Source organism: Brachycentrus maculatus, unplaced genomic scaffold (genome assembly GCF_059751285.1).
Source record: "Brachycentrus maculatus isolate JH-2025_06_01 unplaced genomic scaffold, ASM5975128v1 h1tg000101l, whole genome shotgun sequence".
NCBI lineage: Eukaryota > Metazoa > Arthropoda > Insecta > Trichoptera > Brachycentridae > Brachycentrus > Brachycentrus maculatus.
In genome coordinates this window covers 393,008-413,341 of record NW_028280855.1, presented here as the reverse complement: position 1 = coordinate 413,341, position 20,334 = coordinate 393,008, and the positions used below count along the sequence as shown (strand labels likewise).

The following is a 20,334-nucleotide window of genomic DNA, read 5'->3' as shown; positions in this document are numbered from 1 at the left end:
GGAGATCATTTTTAAAGTTTATAAATACAATACAATGTATTAAAAATAAATATCAAACCACTTATTGAACTTTTTACTGTTTTAATTCGAATAATAAACGATCAAGTTTGCATCGTATCAATCCAATGCAAATAATATTTGTGAACAAGTATTTGGACACACTGAGAATGCTAGAAATATTGATAATATTAAAAATTCATATTTGATCACCTCTCTTAATTTTTCACATATCAAATTATGTTTTATCTTTATTTTTGTGTTTACATATCGCTCACTCCTTTCAAGAACGTCAAAAATCAAAAATCGTCAATTTTCAGTTGTGCATGTTTTTGGAATGCCCAGAAAATTTACTATATCCCAGCAAAAGCGGTATATTTTTAACTTAACATTTACCCGCTACAGGGCAGAAATTGTTGTTTTTGCATTTTGAAGAAAAGGTATTGTTTTAATTTTTTTTTTTAAAATAAAATAATAATATTAATTAAATATTTTTCAAATGGAGAAAAACCTTCAGGTTATACCTAAAAAGATCTGTTGCACAGTAAAAAGTTCAATGAATGGCTTGATATTTATTTTTAATACATTTTATTAAATTTGTAAACTTTAAAAACGTTCTCCTGAAAAATCAAGTTTTTTGATTTATGGCGTTCTTGAAAGGAGTGAGCGATATCACAAAAGAGTTTAGAAAACATTGCTTTTTATAAGGGAAAAAGTTTGAATAAAATATAAAGGTATCTTATTTTGTAAATATATCATTCGCAAGTAAAGCGTTCAATATGTTGTGATGGTACTTACATATATATTCATTCAAACCCTTATCCGCACCCCAATGGTGCATAGTGCACTGCATCGTATAAACGCAGTGTTATCTTGATCGTTAACACACTAAGGAAAGGTGATAAGCCCTCCGCTTCAGGTACCAGTCCAGGGTAAAATGGAATAAATATTAGAGTGAAAAAATCATTTATATTTATTAGACCCCCCTATGGAAATCGAACCCGAGACCTCCAGAACGGTAGCCGAGCGCGCTGACCATTACACTACGGATTCTGTTCTTGTGTGATGTTTCTTTAGAAGTCATGGAAGTCGAGAAGAAGAATGCCTTCGCAATTAGTAGACTCTTACCAGATATACATCGCTCACTCCTTTTAAGAACGTCATAAATCAAAAAACTTGATTTTTCAGGACAACGTTTTTAAAGTTTAAAAATATAATACAATGTATTAAAAATAAAGATAAAGCCACTTATTGAACTTTTTACTGTGCAATGGATCTTTATAGGTTTAACCTGAAGGTTTTTTTCTCTATTTGAAAAATATTTAGTATATTTAAAAAAATAATTGAACAATACCTTTTCTTCAAAATGCAAAAACAACACTTTCTGCCCTGTAGCGGGTAAATATTAAGTTAAAAATATGCCGCTTTCACTGGGATATAGTACATTTTCTGGGCATTCTGAAAACATGCTCAACTGAAAATTGATGATTTTTTATTTATGACGTTCTTGAAAGGAGTGAGCAATATGTACTACTGAGAGTCTTCATTTCTGACACTCTTAGCAAGTTTCTTTGTAACATTGGTGTCCTCTCTGCTTTCGATCCCATATATCATGATTGTCTTACATTTTAATTTTTTGTTTCAATCAAATATTTGATGTTTATATTAGCACTTTTAATCTAATTTTATTTCTGATATCTATTGTATTCTTGCCAGTGTCCTTTACTATAACCTAATATAAAATGTATACCCACACACAGGTCATGTTTTTGTGGGATTTTTTTGTAAGTATTAATATATTTTTTTTATACTTGTAATTATAATATATTGTGAAATACAAATAACTTTAAAATAAAGAAAATATTAGCTAAGTCAATACGCACACAATTGTATAAACATAAACTCTTGTTGATACAGAATAGCACCCGATTGACTTGTTTATCAACTAATTAGTCTATTTTTAAATTGGATGACGGAAACCATGACTGAGTGATTTTTATCATGAAAAATTCAGAAAATCACAAACAAAATAGATTATTTTGAATGAACCCAGTTAGATAATCAATGGGATGTTTGGCAATCCATCGCATCGATGCAGTATTGTCTTGTTAGGAAATAAATATGGAAAATTTGGCGGATGTTAAAGGAACAGAACGAGGACGGCCGAAAAAGACTTGGTACAACCAGATCAATCAGAATGTAAAATCTGTTGGTGTCTAAAACTTGTGTAATCGGACGGCATGTCGCTCACTCCTTTCAAGAACGTCATAAATTGAAAATCATCAATTTTCAGTTGTGCATGTTTTCGGAATGCCCAGAAAATGTACTACATCCCAGCAAAAGCGGCATATTTTTAACTTAATATTTACCCGCTACAGGGCAGAAAGTGTTGTTTTTGCATTTTGAAGAAAAGGTATTGTTTAATTATTTTTTAAAAATATAATAAATATTTTTCAAATGGTGAAAAAACCTTCAGGTTTTACCTAAAAAGATCTGTTGCACAGTAAAAAGTTCAAAGAGTGGCTTGATATTTATTTTTAAAACATTGTATTATATTTTTAAACTTTAAAAACGTTCTCCGGAAAAATCTAGTTTTTTGATTTATGACGTTCTTGAAAGGAGTGAGCGATGTATGATTAGATTTATGGATGTGAAGGAAGCTAGAAGTGTATGTCGGGACAGAATAGTGTGATGTCCCATCCTCTCTGCTTACCCCTGGAGGCAAACGGTGATAGTAGTAGTAATAGTATTATATTATTAATATACAGTGAAAATCTATCGTTCCTCGAATAATCGTTTTCCCGGATGTGTCGTTTATTCCTTCTACCCCAAATTCATTTCATACAAAAATAGATCGCATTGATCGTTTCTATCCACCATTTTACCGCATTCATTGTTTGAATTATGCTACATATTTGATATAATTTTTCTGATTTTTTTATACTTTTTTAAATTTTCTTGATTTTGTTACATTTGACGACAATATTTCAAAGTGTGGGATACAGACTATCGAAAGCTTGTGTGATGGATACAGCAGAAGAGGTCTGAAGATCTTTGAGTTCTGTTCAACTTTGCATTTTTTTTTAATAAATACATTTATTAACATCTAAAACTTGTATTCTTGAAATTTCCACCTACTAATGGTTATGCAGATTGGGAGGACGGTATCTTTACTCGATCGTATGTCCCTTGTGTATTGACTTCTTTATCCCGCATTCATTGTTTTCCCGCAATCATAGTTTATTTCAATAAGTCCCTTTAAAAACGATAGAAAGAGGTTTCACTGTATTTAGATTTTGTTCATACATATTTTTTTAAATATATAATAATAAAAACCTTATCCGCACCCCAATGGTGCATAGGGCACTGCGTCATATAAACGCAGTGTTATCTTGATCGTTTACACATGAAGGAAAGGTGATCAGCCCTCCGCTTCAGGTACCAGTCCAGGGTAATATTGAATAAATATGACAGTGAAAAAAATCACCTATATTTATTTTACCCCCCTTGGGAATCAAACCCGGTACCTCCAGAACGGTAGCCGAGCGCGCTGACCATTACACTACGGAGGCGGACCAAATATATATATATATATATATATATATATATATATATATATATATATATATATATATATATATATATATATATATATATATTTATATTATTATGTATATTTCTTACAAAGTAACATATCGTAGTCATACAGGAGAAAGTGACCAACTGACAAAACGTAAAATGTTCATTAGAGCCATTTAACCGTTTTTACACTTTTGTCATCAAATAAAAACAAAGAAATAATGTATTGACGATTGTGATTATTTTTGTGTGAAAAGAGATGTTTGCTAATATTGAAATGAGTAAATAATATTTTAGAAAATTTTCATCCTGAAGTTTTTAAAAATACTCAAAGCAGTTGGTCACTTTTACCGGAAATAAAATTTTAATTTTATTGGAAAAATTAGTGACAGGTACAGAATTTTACTTCAAAGCATTTTATTTTATTTATTTATATTAAGAAAGAAACTGTTTTTTGGAAAGTAAACACGGTAGGTATACAACATTATTTTTTTTATTAAATATACAAAAAGTAAAGAAATATTATTCGTGCGGAGATTCAGAATTCAAGTCTGGTTCGGGTGCTCTGTCTTCCTTATTATTGACAGAAAGTGATCTGTACCACCCATGATATTCCCGTGGAATTGCTCCAGTATCACACAGTTTGAGCAAATCTTTCTTCTTTTTCTTAGTTATACTTAGTTCTTCTTTGTATAAATAATTTAATAAATAATAATAATAAAACCCTAATCCGCACCCCAATGGTGCATAGGGCACTATGTCTTACAAACGCAGTGTTACCATGATCGTTTTTTTTACTTATGAAGGAAAGGTGATCAGCCCCCCGCTTCAGGTACCAGTCCATGGTAATATTGACAGTAAATAATTTAATGGAGGAAAAATTACTGGAAATCCTCGCCTAAATACTGACAGGATTTTAATTTTTTCGTTATACGAATACTTATACATAATTTTCCTGGCCTAGTGTGCTCATATCGCAAGCATTTAATTTGCAGCCAGGAAACAATTTCGCTGTCTCCATTTTTTATTTGATTTTTCATCACGTTATTGGCAAGTGATTTGAGATCTAACATATTGTTAAATCTTAACTCATGCACATTATATGAATCACTATTTTTATTTTTATTTATTTTTGATCGCGCTGTTTTAAATATATTGATCCAATCATTGAGAGTATACACATTAACGTGTTTTTTGGCTGACTCTGTAGCACTATGCATGGAATCAACTTCCATGTATGAATGTCCTAATTCCATGTTATGCTGTAGCATTTAACACAAGTTGTTTGTGTTATTTGTAAAAATAATAACGCTTTGAATTGATTCCGGTTTTGTCCGTAGCAAGTATCTGAATATAGAGAGATCTCTGTTACATTTTTATTCAGATTTTGTATCCAAGTCCTCAACGCTGAGCCTGTTTCACAACTGCCACGTTGTCCATTTACTTCTGTCCAAAACAAGTAACAATGAGCAGAATTTGGAGGAGCAGCCTTAGAAATAGTTAAGTTGTATGTGCATAATTTCCGACTGTAATACATTTGTGCAGCTTTTGATGAGGGAATTTGCAAGACACTCTGTAGGTCAAATGTTGCACTTTAAACGTATCATCATTAATAGACACTCTGAAGATCAAATGTTGCACTTTAAACGTATCATCATTATTAGACACTCTGTAGGTCAAATGTTGCACTTTAAACGTATCATCATTTATAGACACTCTGTAAGTCAAATGTTGCATTTAAATGTATCATGATTAATAGACACTCTGTAGGTCAAATGTTGCACTTTAAACGTATCATCATTTATAGACACTCTGTAGGTCAAATGTTGCACTTTAAACGTATCATCATTAATAGACACTCAGTAGGTCAAATGTTGCACTTTAAACGTATCATCATTAATAGACACTCTGTAGGTCAAATGTTGCACTTTAAACGTATCATCATTAATAGACACTCTGTAGGTCAAATGTTACACTTTAAACATATCATCATTAATAGACACTCTGTAGGTCAAATGTAGCACTTTAAACGTATCATCATTAATAGACACTCTGTAGGTCAAATGTTGCACTTTAAACGTATCATCATTAATAGAGACTCTGTAGGTCAAATGTAGCACTTTAAACGTATCATCATTAATAGACACTCTGTAGGTCAAATGTTGCACTTTTAAACGTATCATCATTAATAGCACGTATTTTATCTAAAGCTTTTGCAAAATTGGCTTCATCACGTCTTTCTGGGTGTTTGCTTTAGCTGCTGGTAGAATCAGTTTTGTCTTCCACTGATGCATTATTGCACGACAATCACTGATCTTTTTTCGGGCGAAAAAAAGACAGGTTATAATTATTTCTTAATACTCGGGTGTAGGTGATTTTTGAGACAAAATTCATGTCGTTATCACTCATACATTTTTCAACATAATGGCAGTACATTTTAGAAATGGATAACCCAGGAGGAAGAGATATTCTGCTGGTTGAATTGTTGGATTCCATAACTGGAAATTTCCCAATGTGCTCCTTGACCTTTTTTATTTGAGCTTCCGATGTTTTGTTACCGGGCTCACACGTTCCTCGTAAGTCAGTGCCACCATAAAGTCCAGATACATGGTCTCGATATTCAAAAGCCTTGTCCACTGGACCATGGCTTATACAGCATGTTTTAAGAAAAAAACTTTTACAAACACGTTTTAAATCTGTCTCTGTATTTTTTAAAAAGTAAGATCTGGTAGAGGTTTTTCGTTTTTTGGCATTTACCGTTTTGCGCAAAGGTTCATTACAATATACATATTTAAGAATAAAATCTTTTTGCTGTTGGAATCCGAGGCTTGAGAATTTCATACAAATTTCTTCTCTTCTTTCTTTAGTGAAATGCTCAGTACATTTGTATCTACACCTACTGCAGTCTATATATTTTGGTTTCTTAGGTGCATTCATTCCCTTATCCGTTTCATATGGTAGGGAAGCCATTATGTTTCCTGTAGCTAGACACAACGCTAAAAACAAACTGTCTCCGCTAATTTTTTTAACAGATTCTTCTTCGGTCATCAATGTGACGTCTGGGTTATTTTTTGTTTCAAAAAGCTCGCAATCGATGTTGTGTGAAGAAGTTGCAGGCCGATCTGGAGAAGTCGATGGAGTGCTATCCAAAACGCTTTTACGAATACTGTTGACATCTGAAATTGCAAAAATATGTATCAAATAAACCATAACATAACCTCAAAAAATTATGACATTGATTTAAGGTAAATAATCAATTAAATATCAAGTAATTCGTAAAAAATATACATTTAAACTTACCCCTTTCTTGATTTTCACACATTTTCGCCAATAATTTAACTCTACTGGCCATTATACTTCGAATATAGTCACTTTATTAAGAGAGTGAAATTTGACTGTGAAATGTTTCATATAGAACTTTGACTAACTTCATGACGTTGAAAATTGTTAAAAGCAACAACGCCCAACTTTAACTTGGTCACTTTAGTTTGTAAAGAAAATAAACATCAATGCAGTCGGTCATTTTTAACAAGTCAATATATTATACTTCCAAGTATAAAATCTCTTTGGATTATTTTTTCAGGGCAATATTAAGGTAGTAAGATGTCAAATAGTCAATTATCACGTTTTTGTAAAAACTGCACTTGGTCACTTTCACAGACTAATTAAGATAGTCACTTTCTCCTGTATGACTACGGTATGTTTGATAAACATTTAATACGATTTCATTATATTGATACTCGCTCACGTGACCGTGTGGCCTAATGGATAAGGCGTCGGACTTCGGATCCGAAGATTGCAGGTTCGAGTCCTGTCACGGTCGAAATAATTGTTTTAATTTTTTACTTTTATTTATATTTTACTATATGAAAAGAATTCTTTCATATTTCTTTCTTATAATATTACTTTTTTTTTAATGTTGCATCCTTCCTAAATCCTTTTTATCCTTTTAAAATTGATAACATTTGGTTTGCGTCTTAGATAAGTGTGTTTGAGCAAAGGACATTTTTAGTTTTGTTTTTTGCCGATAGACAGTGCTATACTTTGATTTTTAAGGAGTAGTTCGTACGAATTCCGCTAGAGGCCACGCACTTACCAAATCAACCTCGATTCGACTTTCTTTGACTACACAAAATGTTTATCCAGTACAGGCGAAATGGATAAATATCACGATGTGTAATTATTGGCTAATAAATTAATATGAAAAAATCACAAGACTATCGGTAGCATTCTTATTGAAATATGTAGAGAAATAAGTGATATATGAAGGTTTAAACTTTAGATACTTTTATAAAACGAAAAAGGTGCGTTCGCATACGTCATCAAATTTCCGTCATCGAACGTTTTATGACGTCATATGGTTTATTGTCAACGGTTTATAGAGGTGTAATAGTAGTAGTGTGGATTGATGTTTACCACTACACTACCATTTGTTTTATACAAATATGAGGGGAGGGGGGGGAGGATGGACCATAGATATAAAAAAATAGAGCCGCCAATAATTTAGCAATGTTACCAGCATTAAAATAACGCCATCGTTTCTGTGACGTCATTCATTGCCAACTTACGAAAATAACGTTTTTACGAAGGCGATTTTTCCGAAAGAAAATGATGAATTAAAATATGTATATTATATCGGCTGTTATAAACACTTCACGAGTCTAATACAATCCTTTACAGGTTGAGTATGTTAAATTAGATATTCCTCCCGTCTGACAATGATCTATTATCGGAAATAATCGTACAGTAACTGCTGAAATGCGAATACTAAGGTGGTCAGCTGGAGTGTCCCATAGAGACAAGATAAAGAGTTCACACATTCGTGAAAGCCTGGCTGTAGCAGGCATCAATAGTAAGGTAGAGGAAAGGCTATTGAGATGGTATGGGCACATAGGACGTAGAGAACCTGATCATATTGTGAACCAGGCGATCGCCGTGGATCTTCCTCGAAAGACATCTAGAAGAAGATCAAAGAATTCATGGATGCTGCAGAAAGATAACATGATCCGAGGGCATGGCCTATGTGACGTTGTCCATGATAGAAGGACCTACAGCCTGAGGACGAGGAGAGCTGGCCCTAACAGTCTACGAAGACGATAAGTTGGGATGGAGCCAGGAAGACGAAGGCGATTGCCTCCTTGGCGCCTTGTTCCGTCGTTTTCGGGCAAACGTTTAAAGTCAAATTTTCTCACACTTGCGACAATTTTGATTAAAATGTGGTTAAAATCGTACAAACTAGCATAATTTTTAAAAACCATATAACATTTTGAGTATGTTCAATAACTTTTTGACAAATTTGGATTATCTCCAATCAGGAGTTATTTTTTACGTAATTTTTTGACATCTCAACATAGATGAAGAAGAATATGGATGTCTGGACATTTATATGGCTTACGACCGTTGTCAATCATGGGTAGATTTGGTAAATGTAATGTGTGCGTAAAGTGATCGCTTATGATAGCTTATGACGATCGTAAGCCCTGTAAATGACCAGACTTACTCATGTAGAGATTGTCTACCGTATTTTTACTCATGTAGAGATGTCAAAAAATAATGTAAAAACCATGCATTTATTTTGAAGAAAAACTTCTTCAATACTATATTATTTAATATTTAATCCATTTACTTTGTGGTTAGTCATTTTTACTTATATAAATATTTTTTATTTTATTATTTCGAGACGTTCCCGTCTCTTCGTCAGGACAATCACTACTACAGCATGCAAACAATACTACCCGTCACAACCATAAATCGCGACTTGATTTTCTTTAAAATTAAGACGCGATTTATTGTACAGTATCGAACAGATTAATTGAAACAAAACTTCTTTTTCTAATTTTAAACACCCACTTAAAAAATGTTTGGGGGTGTATTATGGACCAGGGCTGCTTCTTCCAGTGACTGAGATGATGAATAGCGAGAAGTATCACCCAATTCTACTGGAAAAGATACTACCAGAGATACTAAAACGAAGGTCAAATGGTAATGGAATATTTCAGCAGGATTTAACCCCCTGCCACAAATCCTAAAAAAATTATATAAATTTTCACACAAAAACAATGAACTGCGTTGGACTGGTCAAGAATTTTGCCAGACATAAACCTATATGAAAATCTATCGGCAATCTGTAAGAATCGGCTCTCCAAAATTGATTGCACTACGGTGGAAAAGCTCATTTTGTCCATAATCCAGGTATGGTTTCGAGACGAAAAAATGGCATCCACGTGCCAAAACCTTATAGAATAGATGCCAAGAAGAGTAAAATCTTTGATTGAGTCCAAATGAGATCATATTAAATATTTATTTGTAATATAACACTAACAAACGAAAGATTTTACAAAACTCTATACGAAAATACAACAAAAAAGTTTTGATATTATTTTTTGACATCTCATCAAAGATGAAGAAGAATATGGAAGTCTGGGCATTTACGGGGCTGACGACCGTCATCGGCTGGCTTAAAGTTTCTGCTTAATAAAAGAGCTTCTTTACATCTCACCAATAGATGTCTCTAGTGAAGTTCTAGTGATTCAAGAACAAGGTTTCTAAATTGGTTCATATATATATATATAGAACTTCCAAGAATTCGAGAAGTGTGGTTGTCAATAATGGGTAGAATTGGTGAATGTTACACGTGTGTAAAGTGATCACTTAAACCAGCCGATGACGGTCGTCAGCCCCGTAAATGCCCAGACTTCCATATTCTTCTTCATCTTTGATGAGATGTCAAAAAAAATAATATGAAAATAACTCCTGTAATTGGAGATAATCCAGATTTTGTGAACAAGTATTTGGACACACTCAAAATGTTGTAAATAAGTTTTGTATCAATAATTCTGTTCGATACTGTATATCGGGCCTTGAACAATGAATATGTCATTCATTTCCCAATTCGCTACTTAGTTTAGCTACTATTCGATTAGTTTCGCAATATATTTTGTATTGTATTGTATTGTCTTTCAAATGTGATCGAGATCTCAATAATGACAATAGACTAGTTACCTAAAATAATTAACAATACACAATAGATACTGTTATTTTAACGAACATTATATGACATTTAACCTACAATTTCCTTTGTAGTGATATTAAGAAATAAAATGAATATTTGGACAGACTATATAAAATTAACTGGTCAATATAATTTATATTTGAAGCACTAACTTTGTGATTTTCCATATTATAATTTTTTATTTTTTATTTTTTTTATTCATTTAATATATTTACATTTTTATTTATAACATAATACATTTGAATCATTTATACATATGGAGAACTTTTATATTTCGATTCGCTGTGCCTCTCCATAAAAGAGTCTGTGCTCTTGTGCTTGGAAAGGGACTTACACTCGTGGTTTAATGTTATATAATAAAAGATGTAATAGTTTTTTTTATATTTTTTTAAGATTTAAATGTATAGAGCTTTAATTTTTTTCTTAAGGATTTTTATATCATCTATTTTTTTTATTTCTTTAGGGAGTTTATTGAAATATTTGATTGCCAAATATTTGAAGTTTTGCTGAAATTGCTTGGTGTTGCATTTTGAAGTAGAAAAATCGTTTGAGAATCTCGATGATAAATATTTTGTTAAATTTAAATAATTGTCACCCTTTAGTATTTGAAAAACTGCGGTTTTTTTATAAAAGGATTCTATATTTGGGACTTGAAATTTTTTAAATAATATTTTTTTTGGAAATATGTTTTTTTTTTTCAAGATAACTTTAATAATGGTTTTCTGTACTATTTTCACTGAGTTCAGTATGTTGTTGTATGAGCATCCCCGTGCAATAATGCCATACTGTAGTAGTGAGTGTACGATAGCATAGTAAACTCTTTTTAGGTTGTCGATGGTTAGTATGTTTCGGATTCTAATGAATTCTAATTAAGATGTAACTATGTTTTAAAATCACTGTAATTATTTTATTATAACTTAATTATAATGTCTGCCGGTTTCGAAGCTAACCGCTTCATTATCAAGGCTGATTAATACTATAGTACTATTAGTATTAATCAGTTTTGATAAAGAAGCGGTTAGCTTCGAAACCGGCAGACATTATAATTAAGTTATAATAAAATATTTACAGTGATTTTAAAACAAAGATACATTTTAATTATATTGACTGGTGAACTTATATAATTTTTTGACATCTCCAACATAGATGAAGAATAATATGGAAGTCTGGGCATTTACAGGGCTTATGACTGTCAGAAGCTGGTTTACGCTTAAATAAAAATAAATATAATGTTTTCTAGTTTTTTTTCAAGTATGCTTGCTCAAGTAAGCTCAAATATAATCCAGGATTCGGACCTCAGATACAAATTAAAGAGTCTCTGCTTAATAAAAGCTTTCCTCATCCCACCATAGATGTCTCTAGTGAAGTCTAGTAAAGTTAAGCACTGTGTTTTGAGTTGATCAATATATCTAAAAGTTTCAATAATTTGAGTAGTGTGGTTGTTAATAATGGTTATAATTGGCGAATGTTACACGTGTGCAAAGTGATCACTTAACCAAGCCTATGACGGTCGTAAGCTCTGTAAATTCCCAGAATTCCATATTCTTCTTCATCTATGTTGAGATATGTTCCATACTCTTCTAGACGGAGCGTCTAAACACCGTAGTCTTTGGCCAGTTGCTGTCGAAAAATCTGCGCCTAAATTTACGGTAAACCAACACCAAAATCTAAACAACTTTTCCGCTTTTTTTGAAGAGTATTGTAATTTTTGTATTATTGACTTGTATTTTGTATCTGTTAACTTCATAAATAACAAAGCAAAACTAAAATTCGTTGCTATTTGGTAAAATTATGGTATTTTCCAATAGGGTGATGACTTTTGCGCCACCCGTTATAAAGATATACGCTTCGTCTCACGCTGAAATATTAGAATACACACTGAAATATGAAATATTCATTTATTTCCTACAATGTCAGGCATATTATGTATGGAGTTCAATGTCAGTCACAGGTTACATCCGTGACATTGAAAACCTATTAAAACAATTTGACATGATTGTACTATACAAAGTATTGAAGGATTGGAGATTTAGTACTGATCCCAAAAAATATCAACAAAAAATCCCGATAAATTGGAAATAATTTGCAGTCGATATATAGATAGTATTTTAATATGGAATTTTGTTTAGAAGAAGTTTCGGGTTGTGGTCCCGTGGTTAATGTCGCGGACTCTGAAGTCAGAGTTTCTCGGTTCGAACCCACTCTACCACAATTTGATTATTTGTAAAAATAATAGGAACACAAATATTTGTCTTTTTTGTTTAAAAAAAAAACTTCGGTTATAGACATCGAAACACGCGTTACAATATATGTATACATTTTTTTTATATATAGTTTGTCCGCCTCCGTAGTGTAATGGTCAGCATGCTCGACTACCGTTATGTAGGTCCCGGGTTCGATTCCCAAGGGGGGTAAAATAAATAAAGGTGATTTTTCACTGTAATATTTATTCAATATTACCCTGGACTGGTACCTGAAGCGGAGGGCTGATCACCTTTCCTACATGTGTAAACGATCAAGATAACACTGCTTTTATATGACGCAGTGCCCTATGCACCATTGAGGAGCGGATAAGGGTTTTATTATTTTATAATTATTATATATAGAGGTGTTTACCAAGTAAAAGTTTAAATAAAATACAAAATAGATAGATATTACTAAAACCTGATTGCAACATTTTGAATGTGTCCAAATACTTGTTCACGAATCTAGATTATCTCCAATTAGGAATTATTTTTAATACTATTATTACATTTTTTAACAAGTTTTTGGACACACTCAAAATGATGTAATTGAATTAATTGGTCAAATAAAAAGCTAAAATAAAAAAAAATGAAACGGATATTTTGTAGCGTTTCTCAAGTAAGTGAATATAATCCGCGATTCGGACCCCACATACAAATGAAAGAGTTTCTGCTCAATGAAAAGCTTCTTTCATCTCACCATAGATGTCTCTAGTTAAATTCTAGTCAATTCAAGTAGTATGGTTAGAATTTGAACAATGTATATATATATATATATATATATATATATATATATATATATATATATATATATATATATATATATATATATATATATATATATATATAAATACATATATATATATATATATATATATATATGTATATATATATAAATATATTAAGAAGTTCCAAAAATTTGAGTCTTGTGATTGTCAATCATGGGTAGAATTAGAGAAATGTTACACGTATAATAATAAGTGATCACCAAAACCAGCCTATGACGGTCGTAAGCCCGTAAGACCCAGACATCCAAATTCTTCTTTATCTATGCAGGGATGTCAAAAAATAATATAAAAATTTGATTGTTCCATACAAAAAAAAAACAAATATTCAAAATATTTTCTGTGTGCACAAATTTATGTTCACAACTTCTGTATTTTGTTCTACTTAGGAGTTGTTTACATCAAAATTTTACCAGCTAAGACACGATTCATATATATATGAAAGTAAAAAAAAATATTTTACGATGTATGAAACCTATTCTAGGCAACTAGAAACTGCTGAAATGCGAGTGCTTAGGTAGTCAGGTGGAGTGTCCCTTGGAGATAAAATAAAGAGTTCACGCATTCGTGGAAGTCTGGCTGTAACAGGCATCGATAGTAAGGTAGAAGAGAGATCTTCCTCGAAAGACATCTAGAGAAAGACCGAAGAATTCGTGGATGCTGCAGAATGACTACATGATTCGAAGGCATGGCCTAGGTGACGTTGTCCAGAATAGAAGGACCTACAGTCTGAGGACGAGGTGAGCTGACACCAGCAGTCTACAAAGATGATGAGTCGGGATAGAGCTGTGTATATATATATATATATATATATATATATATATATATATATATATATATATATATATATATATATATATATATATATATATATATATATATATATATATATATATATATATATATATATATATATATATATATATATATGTTTGTAGCATATATTGCGTCACGATGACAGGGTTCATTTTTTACTCTTGACTTTTTCCCCCAAACGCTTTTTTTAAACGTTTGAACTTTTTTAGTCTTGAGGACTACTCAACAATTTTATCATCATAATATATACAAACCTGAATATGTTTTTTTATTGGATCTCTCCACATATTTCATTAAAATATCAACTTCAAAGTTCAACAAAAAAACAACCCGTTTTTTTTTAAATTAAAATATCACTAAACAGCAAAAAATATGTGTTATTTTTAATTATTTTTTTAGTTAGAAAAGAGATATATTTGTCATATTATTTTTTGACATCTCGATAAAGATGAAGAAGAAAAAAAATTAAATTAAAATAAATGTTTTCCTTAGTACCAACTATAGTCCTTTAATTCCTATGGCGATAATGACTTTTAACATGAGCATCATTTGAATCACATCATTGTTAGTGTGTCCAAATACTTGTTCACAAATCTGGGTTTTATGAGTTATTCAAACATTGTTTTATACTGATCAATCAATTCAAACAAAGCTCGAGATTACACTGATAGCAGTGCAGTGCCCTATGCACCATTGGGTGCAGATAAGGGTAAGAAGAAGAACATAAAAAAAATCATTTCAAATTGAATATTTCAACAGACATGAAGAATATTTTTATACAGAAGAATTAAATTTCTTTTCTAAGAGCGGAGGGCTGATCACCTTTCCTTCATGTGTTAACGATCAATATAACACTGTATTTTTATGATGTAGTACCCTATGCACAATTGAGGTGCGGATAAGGGTTTAAAGAAGAAACGGAAAAACATATTTCTCAAATTCTTTTGTGAAATCGATGTTTTCCACGTCATTTTTAAACATCCGAAATGCATCAATACCTACATATCGCTCACTCCTTTTAACAACGTCATATATAAAAAATCGTCAATTTTCAGTTGTGCAAAAGGCATAGTTTTTTTTTTTTTTTTTTAATATACTAAATAATATTCAAATGAAGAAAAAACATTCAGGTTTTGCTTTAAAAGAATGTTGCACAGTAACTAACTAACTAACTAACCATCACGCCGCTTCCCCGCAGGGGTAGGCAGAGAGAATAGAGCGCCACACCACTCTGTCCTTGCAAACATTCTTCGCCTCTTCCGCGTTCATGCATCTCCTCATACATACCCGCCGATTGTTACGACTCCTAACCTGACCACATTCAAGTATTTGGCAAACCTGATCGTGCCATGTTTTTCTCGGTCTTCCTCTGCTTCTTTTCCCGCTAATATTCGCCTCATAAATTTGTTTTACCGTTCTTTCCTCACTCATTCGTTCTACATGTCCAAACCATCTCAGCACACCTTTCTTAATTTTATCGATAATGCTTATCTCAGCTTTGCATTCCTTCCTTATTTCACTATTCGTACATCTATCATACATCGTTTTGTCGCACATTCTTCTGAGAGATCGCATTTCGACTCCACAGTAAAAACTTCAATAAGTCATCCACGTAAATACCCAGACTTCCATATTCTTCTTCATCTTTAATGAGATGTCAAAAAATAATATGAAAATAACTCCTGTAATTGGAGATAATCCAGATTTTGAGATCAAGTATTTGGACATACTCAAAATGCTGTAAGTAGCTTGATATTTATTTTTAATACATTGTATTATATTTTTAAACTTCAAAAACGTTCTCCTGAAAAATCAACGTCATAAATCAAAAATCGTCAATTTTCAGTTGTGCATGTTTTCGGAATGCCCAGAAAATGTACTATATCCCAGCAAAACCGGCATATTTTAAACATAATATTTACCTGCTACAGGGCAGAAAGTATTGCTTTTCCATTTCGAAGAAAATGTATTGTATAATTATTTTTTTAAATATACTAAATATTTTTCAAATCGAGAAAAAACATTCAGGTTTTACCTAACAAGATCTGTTGCACAGTAAAAAGTTCAATAAGTGGCTTGATATTTATTTTTAATACATTGTATTATATTTTTAAACTTCAAAAACGATCTCCTGAAAAATCAAGTTTTTTGACATATGACGTTGTTGAAAGGAATGAGGAATATTTCAAAATGATTGTATGTAATAAATAGTTTTCTTCCTGACTACATCCCAGCTTATTGTCCTTGTAGACTGCTGGGGACAGTACTCCTCGTCCTCAGGCTGTAGGTCCTTCTGTCATGGACAACGTCACCTAGGCCATGATTCGAATCATGTTATCTTTCTGCAGCATCCATGAATTCCTCGGTCTTCCTCTAGATAACCTTCGAGGAAGATCCATTTCTATTGCCTGGTCAACTACATGTTCGGGTTCTCTGCGTCCTGTATGCCCATACCATCTCAATTGCTTTTCCTCTACCTTCCTTTTAATGGTTTTCCACGTAAGGAATAGTGGTATGTAACTAACTAACTAACTAACCATCACGCCGCTTCCCCGCAGGGGTAGGCAGAGAGAATCAAACGCCACACCACTCTGTCTTTGCACACAATCTTTGCCTCTTCTACATTCATGCATCTCCTCATACATACCCGACGATTAATACGACTCCTGACCCGGCCGCTTTCAAGTATTTGACATACCTTATTGCGCCAAGTTTTCCTCTGCTTCTTTTTCCAGCTACATTTGCCTCATAAATTTGTTTAACCGTTCTTTCTTCACTCATACGCTCCACATGTCCAAACCATCTCAACACGCCTTTCTTAATTTTATCGATAATGCTTATCTCAGCCTTACATTCTTTCCATATTATCATTCGAACATCTATCAAACATCGTTTTGCCACACATTCGTCTGAGGGATTGCATTTCGACTGCATTCAGTCTGCTTTCATCCTTCTTTTGCCAACTCCATGCTTCGTTTAGTATAGTGGTATGTATTGGAAAAATAATAAATAAATAAATAATGGATAGGTATTACCATTAATTAATCAATGGCAATATTTTTTACACCATTATTTGTGTTTTATGCTGTGTGTTAAAAAAAAATTAATTTGCTGCCGACGGATATTAGAGGTCAAAATAAAATTTTGATCAAAGGCAAAATAAAGGAATGGGCAAATGATCAAGAGTTAATTATATGAAAATTGTAAAATAGTTTATATTCTTAATTTTTTCTCTCTTTTTTGTGTATACATTAGGTTAAAAACAGTAAAATTGTACGTAAAAAGAACTCCACTGACTAGACCATTGTGATTATTATTTTTCGATTTCAAATGATTACAATCCATTAAACTGACTTTCATATTTTTTAAGGACCGGTTCGGCGAACCCTACAAATTTTAGGCACTGGTTCTAGCGAACTGGTGCGAACCGGCTGAATTCCACCACTGATTAAATTTTATTTTTGTGTACTTGTTATTATAATATATTGTGAAATGCAAAAGATTGTAAAGTAAAGAAATAAATAAACATTTTTATTGTTAACAATTATTATTTATTTTTATCATGTGTCGGGTTGTGGTCCCGTGGTTAGTGTCACGGACTCAAATTGTGATAGAGTGGGTACTCTACCGCAATTTGATACCTATTTCCAATAATGAGCCGCTTAGGCTCACAGAAATACCAATAGATGTCTCTAGTGAAGTTCTAATGATTCAAGAACAATGTTTCAAAATTGGTTCATATATTATATTTAAAACTTCTAAGAATTTGAGTAGTGTGGTTGTCAATAATGGGTAGAATTGAATTTCACACATCGCTCACTCCTTTCAAGAACGTCATAAATCAAAAAACATGATTTTTCAGGAGAACGTTTTTAAAGTTTAAAAATATAATACAATTTATTAAAAATAAACATCAAGCCACTTATTGAACTTTTTGCTGTACAACAGATCTTTTTAGGTTAGACCAGAAGGTTTTTTCTCCATTTGAAAAATACTAGTTTATTTTTAAAAAAATAATTAAACAATACTTTTCTTCGAAATGCAAAAACAACACTTTCTGCCCTGTAGCGGGTAAATATTAAGTTAAAAATATGCCTTTTTGCTGGGATGTAGTACATTTTATGGGCATTCCGAAAGCAACTAAAAATTGACGATTTTTGATTTATGACGTTCTTGAAAGGAGTGAGCGACATGTGTAAAGTGATCACTTAAACCAGCCTATGCCGATCGTAAGCCCCGTTAATTCCCAGTTCTTCATCTTTGATGAGATGTAAAAAAAATATGAAAAATAACTCCTATAATTGGAGATAATCCAGATTTGTGAACAAGTATTATACACACTCAAAATATTGCAAAGTTTTAATTCAAATAATAAACAATCTAGTTAGTATCGTATCAATCCAATGCAAATAATATTTGTGAACAAGTATTTGGACACAAATCGCCCACTCCTTTCAAGAACGTCATAAATCAAAAAACTTGATTTTTCAGGAGAACGTTTTTAAAGTTTAAAAATATAATACAATGTATTAAAAATAAATATCAAGCCACTTATTGAACTTTTTACTGTGCAACAGATATTTTTAGGTCAAATCTGAAGGTTTTTTCTCCATTTGAAAAATATTTCATATATTTAAAAAAATAATTAAACAATACCTTTTCTTCAAAATGCAACAAAAATTATTTTCTGCCCTGTAGCGAGTAAATATTAAGTTAAAAATATGCCGCTTTAGTTGGGATATAGTACATTTTCTGGGCATTTTGAAAACATGCTCAACTGAAAATTGACGATTTTTGATTTATGACTTTCTTGAAAGGAGTGAGTGAAATGCCGGAAATATTGAAAATATTAAAAATTCATATTTGATCACCTCTCTTAATTTTTCAAATATCTAATTATATTTAATCTTTGTTTTTTTTTTGCACAAATGAGTTTATTTTGAATTTCCAACGCGAACTCGGCCACGTTCACAAACACACAATATTTCATTTTAAAGCGGACCGGAAAAAAGAAAAACTCTTTATTTTAAAGAAAACTTTTTTTGTGTATTTTTTATGTTTATTTTTTATTTTTCTTGATTTCTGACGCCGCCCGGTTTCCCCAGTGGCCAGAGCAAACGCCAAGTGCATCATTCGACCTCTAGTACATTTTATCACATATATAAGTGTACTTTTCTCTACCGGACTCGACAGTTGACTGCAGAGCTCGACTCAGTCGAACGCTTTCTCCGGTACTAAACAGTTATCCACTGTGCCACTTAGTGCTATTTAGTTCACGTTCAATATTGTCATATATTTTAAAAGGACCAAAAAAAATATTATTTTCGATTTTAGTAAAAAATATATTAAAATATTTTATTATAATTTTAGTGTCGTTGTAAAAAAAATAAACAGTATTATCAAAAAAAGTGTTTCTTGAAAAAAATTGTGTCAAATAAAATAGGTGAGATTTTTATAAAGTAACTATTTTTTATTATGGTGTATTTTTTTAAAATGTAATGGTTTATTTTGTGTTATATGTACTATGGGTTACGGAAAACATAGTAGTTTGCATAATTTTCATTTATACATATATATATATATATATATATATATATATATATATATATATATATATATATATATATATATATATATATATATATATATATATATATATATATATATATGTATATATAAATATATATATATATATATATATATATATATATATATATATATATATATATATATATATATATATATATATATATATATATATATATATATATATATATATATATATATATATATATATATATATATATATATATATATATTATTTTAATCAGACATTTAAAAAATTTAAAAACATGTTTAATTAATAATAGTTATTTTATTGATAAAAAACAAACATTACAAA

The 20,334-nt window shown here is 31.4% G+C and overlaps 1 protein-coding gene, 1 non-coding gene and 1 pseudogene across 2 annotated transcripts in view; 2 read left to right on the top strand and 1 right to left on the bottom strand.

Annotated features, from left to right (window-relative positions):
• Nucleotides 1-3,971: 3,971 nt before the first annotated feature.
• On the bottom strand, nucleotides 3,972-5,241 carry LOC148310326 (uncharacterized; annotated as a pseudogene).
• A 2,085-nt stretch (nucleotides 5,242-7,326) lies between these two features.
• Nucleotides 7,327-7,399, top strand: TRNAR-UCG (transfer RNA arginine (anticodon UCG)). The gene has a single exon. It is a non-coding gene; the product is annotated as a tRNA-Arg (tRNA).
• Nucleotides 7,400-19,620: 12,221 nt separating this feature from the next.
• LOC148310324 (fatty acyl-CoA reductase wat-like) overlaps nucleotides 19,621-20,334 on the top strand; it is a 50,108-nt gene continuing 49,394 nt past the window's right edge. Inside the window, exon 1 of the mRNA XM_088258637.1 lies at nucleotides 19,621-19,875. The gene's annotated coding sequence lies outside the window, so the exon portion shown is untranslated. The remainder of the gene's footprint in view (nucleotides 19,876-20,334) is intronic.